This window comes from Ursus americanus, chromosome 35 (assembly GCF_024610735.1).
Source record: "Ursus americanus isolate L20-20 chromosome 35, mUrsAme1.1.p, whole genome shotgun sequence".
Taxonomy (NCBI): Eukaryota; Metazoa; Chordata; class Mammalia; order Carnivora; family Ursidae; genus Ursus; species Ursus americanus.
The window spans coordinates 12,152,213-12,158,243 of NC_142161.1; the positions used below are offsets into that span (position 1 = coordinate 12,152,213).

General features: G+C 45.0%; 2 non-coding genes across 2 annotated transcripts; one reads left to right on the top strand and one right to left on the bottom strand.

Annotated features, from left to right (window-relative positions):
- The first annotated feature begins 1,987 nt into the window (after positions 1-1,987).
- On the top strand, positions 1,988-2,094 carry LOC123795810 (U6 spliceosomal RNA). Its single transcript, XR_006780597.2, has one exon. It is a non-coding gene; the product is annotated as a U6 spliceosomal RNA (small nuclear RNA).
- Positions 2,095-3,169: 1,075 nt separating this feature from the next.
- Positions 3,170-3,276, bottom strand: LOC123795809 (U6 spliceosomal RNA). Its single transcript, XR_006780596.1, has one exon. It is a non-coding gene; the product is annotated as a U6 spliceosomal RNA (small nuclear RNA).
- Positions 3,277-6,031: the final 2,755 nt, after the last annotated feature.

The window sequence follows — 6,031 nt, forward strand, 5'->3', positions numbered from 1 at the left end:
TAAAGTTTTTTTTTTTCTCCCAAACGATTTGATCTCTTGTCAAGATTCAGCTTTTTGTTCTGTATATGTCAACATTTTTTTCCTTTTTTAGAATATAAAGTGTTTAAACGTGGTCATCCTGCAGTATGGCCTGACTGGAGGAGCTTATGATTGGTAGAGACCTCAAGTTCATGACCCTAGAGCTCTGACCATCCTTCCAACTATAGATTCCTGTAACCATGTAACCAGCAATAAACTGTTTGGTTGTAAGGTTTCCAAGGAAAGCAAGAACATGAAAGAGTTTTGATATATTTCTTCAAATCATACAATTGAACATCAATTTAGTTTTTTAATAGCTTTGAAATCCGAACTGGCTTATTGGAAAGACAAGCCATTGGAAGAAATATATCAAAGCATATTTTATTTGTAATTGGGCAATTTAGCTCAACAGGCATTTCGTTTTTGCCTAATTTTTTTTTTTTTGAGGGGGAGAAGAACATAGTGTTTTTATTACTTTTCAAAAGCTGTGAAAGAAAGGATTATAATAATAAAGGGAAAGATAGGTTTACCAATAATCTCTATAGGCTGTTTCTTTTCTATTTTTGCCTCAGCAATACCAGAAACTTTCACATGGTTTCACACTACTTTCTTTTAGTACATCATAAAATTGGGCACCAATTTAAAAACTTCTCAATATTACTGATCTTTCTCAGGCTTTTACTTCAAAATATTGTATCATATTTTTGGAAAAAGGGTAGGACGACCACAAGCAGGAGAAAAAAGCAAAACTCCAGTTATTGTATATAAATATGCATATTCCTTAATTAAGGATGTCATTTTAACACAATGCTGGCAAACCTATGCCCTTCATTTTACTTCAATATATGGAGTATTGTAACCTTAGTACCAGAGGCTTTCACCTTTGGCCGTCATTTCACAATACACAAGGCTGTGACTTGAGCAGTATGGCTTCTGCAGTAGTTAAAATATTTAACACTAACATTCCAGTATTCCCTGCCAGTAAGTCTGTCCTGATGTTTGTGTCATAATAGAGCTAGGGTTAGGGTGTGGGAAGTATAAGGAAGTACAAGAATGATTCTCCAGTTCTACTCTCATAGTGTAATTCCTCGAATCCACCTTTCAGGTCAAACAGGTGCTCTTAATCGCGTTCTTCGGTGTTCCAGCGGGTTGGAGGCCTGGCTCCAAGACGACCTAGGAAGAAGACACCTGTGAAGGGCGTGGCCACCCATCAGGGCTCCTCCGCACGCCCTTCCCGGTTCCCCGTGGCGCCTGCGCAGAATGAACTCAGGCCCGAGACACGTGCAGGTCCTCACAGAGCCCGGGGCAACCTAAAGTGTGATGCTCAGTGTTTCGAAGACAGTGGTGAGATTGTTCTCCCGGAGTGTTGGACGCTGAGCTTATTTCAACACAGTCTTCAGGAATTGGCATAAGTCCCCTATGTCACGGGTGAAATATCGGTGACGTTACATACAGACTTGCTGGGAGGATCCGTGCTCGACCCCGCGCCCAGGTGGCTCAGCAAGTCACCGATTCGCAAGCTCTCAGAGGAGCCTCAGTCGCATCAACCCGTCGCCTCTTCGCACCACGGCGGACTGATGGCCTCTTCGTCCCCCGCTCCCCCGGCCCTCGAGGCGCCCGGCGCACTGACGCTTCCGCCGTGCTCGCAGCTCCCGGCTTGCTTCGCGGGCCCAGCGCGACGGCCACAGGACCCACAGTCCCAGGCCTGGGTCCCGCGAACGGCCCCCTTACCCAAGGTGCTCCGGGCGCGGCGTTCATTTGCATGTCCCTCCCGACAGGTAAACTCGGCAGGTCGTCGCGGTCTAGCCAGCGTAGCACTAAACGTGCAAGCCTCATGGGTGGCTCCTTGTCACCACAGTTCCCCCCAGGCGGTCCGTGGTCACGGGGGAGGCGCGCATTTCGGTCACCCTAACTAAGAGGGGTGAGAGGTTCTCCGAGCCTTATATATCTGGTGGACGAAGCTAGAACCGTGCTCGCTTCGGCAGCACATATACTAAAATTGGAACGATACAGAGAAGATTAGTATGGCCCCTGCGCAAGGATGACACGCAAATTCGTGAAGCGTTCCATATTTTGGGCACTTTCCCCGCGACTTGCCCTTTTGTGCGGGCTAAGCCCCAGAAACGGGTTTCGGAAAAGACGTCCGTGGAGGTCTGTTTCCACCTTAATTAAGCATTCGGGCAAGGAGCTACTAGCCCAGCACACCTGCGAGGTTCTCCGGGCCTTCCAGAACCCGTCATTGGAGAAGGGACTTGACCTCGACCGCCCCCTGGTATCTTCGTGGCTGCCCCTCACGTTACTACTATTAAGTTACCGAGGCAGTTCTGGTATCTGCGTCCGAAAACCTGTTGTCGTTGGTTAAAATCTGTTTTTGGTTTGGGCAACTAACTTTCCTCTTAGTCAAATTTTCCATCACAGAATCCGTCTGATTTAGGCAAACCAGCATTTCTGAGTGCTCCCTAGATGCCAGGTGAAAACAGGCGTACAAAAGCGATCTCAGACTCGTGAAAGCAGATCCGAATGGCCTTGCCGCTTCTAGCCAGTTCACTTAGTCCTCGAGCTCCAGGGCCCACAGGCCGCCGCCAACATTGATCTCATCTGGTGTAACCGTTACTCCTTGGTAAAAGTCCCTGCTTTAGTGCCTCTCGCAGTGACAGCGTTTACGCTCAGGTCTAGAACGACCGAAGAATGTCACAACGTAGGCTCAAGAAATGTGCACTAATGTTGCTTACTTCCTTTAGCAAGGATTCATTAATTTAGCAATAATTTAGCAATTTAAAAATTTAGAAGTGATTTCGTAAGGACTCATGGACAAATTCATGTCCTAGTGTTCTACTACCCAACATAGCCAATACTCTTGGCCCCTCTGGAGTTTGTGTTGTTGAGGGAGACAAGATCATACACTAAGCCGATTTCAGAATTTTTTTAATTCTATAAGGGAACGCAAGTTTTCTCATTTCCGAGATATGTAGAAAAGACACGTTAGCACATAAATTTACATGTGCAGTTCAGCTTGGTTTGCCTTCCATAAGCTGCTGTACAGGAGTATTTTTCTACTGAAATATCACAATTTCATTATTCACGTATTTTGCCCAATTACCTTTTCCTCGGAGTTACTCCGCACAGAAGGGCAGGTCGCGGGGAAAGTGCCCAAAATATGGAACGCTTCACGAATTTGCGTGTCATCCTTGCGCAGGGGCCATGCTAATCTTCTCTGTATCGTTCCAATTTTAGTATATGTGCTGCCGAAGCGAGCACGGTTCTAGCTTCGTCCACCAGATATATAAGGCTCGGAGAACCTCTCACCCCTCTAAGTTAGGGTGACCGAAATGCGCGCCTCCCCCGTGACCACGGACCGCCTGGGGGGAACTGTGGTGACAAGGAGCCACCCATGAGGCTTGCACGTTTAGTGCTACGCTGGCTAGACCGCGACGACCTGCCGAGTTTACCTGTCGGGAGGGACATGCAAATGAACGCCGCGCCCGGAGCACCTTGGGTAAGGGGGCCGTTCGCGGGACCCAGGCCTGGGACTGTGGGTCCTGTGGCCGTCGCGCTGGGCCCGCGAAGCATGCCGGGAGCGGCGAGCACGGCGGAAGCGTCAGTGAGCGGGGCGCCTCGTGGCGAGTGGGAGACGAGCGGGCTGTGAGGCCGCTGTGGTGCGAAGAGCGACCTGTCCGGGCGGCGCCGCGCTTTTAGAGCACGTTTCCTGTTAAAACTATCCCGAGGAGTACTTAAAAATATATAAATAAATAATCACCCGCCATTATCACACCTCGAAAAGTTAAGGTAATTCCTTAATATCACCTAATATTCACTCTCCGTTCAACTATTGTTTCGAAGATGCGTTTTATTGTTGGTTGGTCATAGATAACGCACAGGAGACCCCGTCCCACATTGTATTTGGTCGCTATACCGATAGGTCTCTATTATCCTCTTAATAAATCCCATTTCTCTTCAAGCCGTGGACTCATTGGCGAAACAGGATACTTACCCTGTGGACCGTAACAATTCTTGCATTTAGCTCAGTTCTTACCGATGATATTTAACACGTGTCTCTTTCCTCTATGTTTCTTGAAAATTTAGTTAGCTGTAAAGGCCTAATTAGATCCTGGTTCCATTTTTTCGTCATGTGAGCTTAATTGGTAGGTTGTGTTACTTCCTATTCCATCTCGGCTTAAGGCGTGTAATTTCCGGCTGAACCAGTGGGTTCAGGGGAGGTCATCCGCCTGACCCTCCATTATAGTTTCCCAGAAATCTTTAACTGAATGGTTTTAGTGTAGTGATGAACGTTGTCTAGGAGGAGGGTCTGGAGGTTCGTTTGTGGCTTTGTTTTTCATCCTTGGCTCATCAGCTGTAAGGACCTAAATCCCAAGCCCCTGGTGTCCAAGTTCTGTGCCCCAAGAAAGAAAAACGAGAGAATAAGACCGGGAAAAGAAATGACTGAAGAAGGTAGATGTTGTTTGAGTCTGCGGATCATTCTATGCTTTTCATAATTTAAAGTGCGCTAACAAATTACTTGTGGGCCAGATTGAAGTTGTTTTTTTTTGTTTGTTTGTTTCCTGACTGCTGAGAGCCTCTTCCCAAGCCACTTAACCTTGGTCCTGAGTGCTGGGTCTCTAGGTCCCACCTCCCTCACGGTCTGCTTATCCTTCAGCTATACTTTCTTGTGCAGAATCAGTTCGTTAAGAAAAATAGCTCCACCCAGCCCCATCCCTGTTTGAAGGTTTGAAGGTGTGTGTGTTTTTCTGGATATTTTATGAATGTTGCTTTTTGTCCTATCCCTTTATTGAAAGCCTCATCCAGAAGGACAGTGTGTTAGAGGCATTCAGATTTAACATCTTAGATTTCGTTACTCTAGTCTTGTTGCTGTTACACAGATGTCCTTTTTTCCACTCTTGTGTTCCCCTACAGCCTTGTTCCTCCTGTTTCTTCTTCCCCTGTACCTCCTCCCATCTCAGTTGCATACCTTACTACTGAACACAGTTATCCAGCTCACCTCTGCATTTATAATTACTCTCATGTCTTCACAATACAAATTTGCAACATTAACACTATTGGCTTCTGCTAAGCCAAGAAATCTTTAAGATCCCATATTTACATTTTGACAAAAACAATTCTTGCTCTTATCACTAGTTAGGCATATGTAAATCTTCACTTTCTTAGGGGAAGATAGTGTTCTTCATCACATCTTTGGAAGTCATATAGAAAAGTTAAAAGAGAGGTGGTTTTTTATTTAGATAATCTTTTATTTAGATAATCTTTTGTGTCTTGAGTTAAGATTTGACTCTTAAGAAGAAAGTCTCAGTAGGCATTGTTAACAAATTGACTTTAGGAGAGATTGATTTAAAAGTTTTTACTTTATAAAAACCAATTAAAATATCACTTTGGGTGGCCCAGTCGGTTAAGCCTCTGGCTCTTGGTTTTAGAGCAGGTCCTGATCTCAGGATTGTGGGAGTGAGCCCTGTGTTGGGCTCTGTACTCAGCAGGAGTTTGCTTGAGATTTTGTCTCCCTCTCCCTTTGGCGCTCCTGCTCCTGCTCTTGCATGCATGCTCTCTCTCTCTAAAATAAATAAATCTTGAAAAAATAAATAAAATATCACTGTGGGTCTCCCTTTTGGGGAGATGTATTAGACTGTAATAGAATATTTACTTATTTGTTGAGAAAAAATAAGATTTTTCTCAGCTCATCGAATTTTTTAATAAGAAAAAATGAGAGTTTTGTTGTTATATTCTGGAACATTTGGACTTTACCAAAAATCTTGTCATAATAATTCCAACCCTTTACATTAGCAGTGGAATAAAATAATGTCTGTCCTAATTTAGTGGTATATAAAACTGGTGTATCTTACAATCAGTGGCATTTTAGATCAAAAGAGATGTAGTATCTTATTTTTCAGAGAAGGAAACTGAGACTGGGATAAGTGTGTCATGATTTCTCTGGGCAATACTGTCAGTGGCTCTGTCATCTTCTGAGGCCAAACCCATTGCCCTTTCCACTGTACCATTCGTAGTA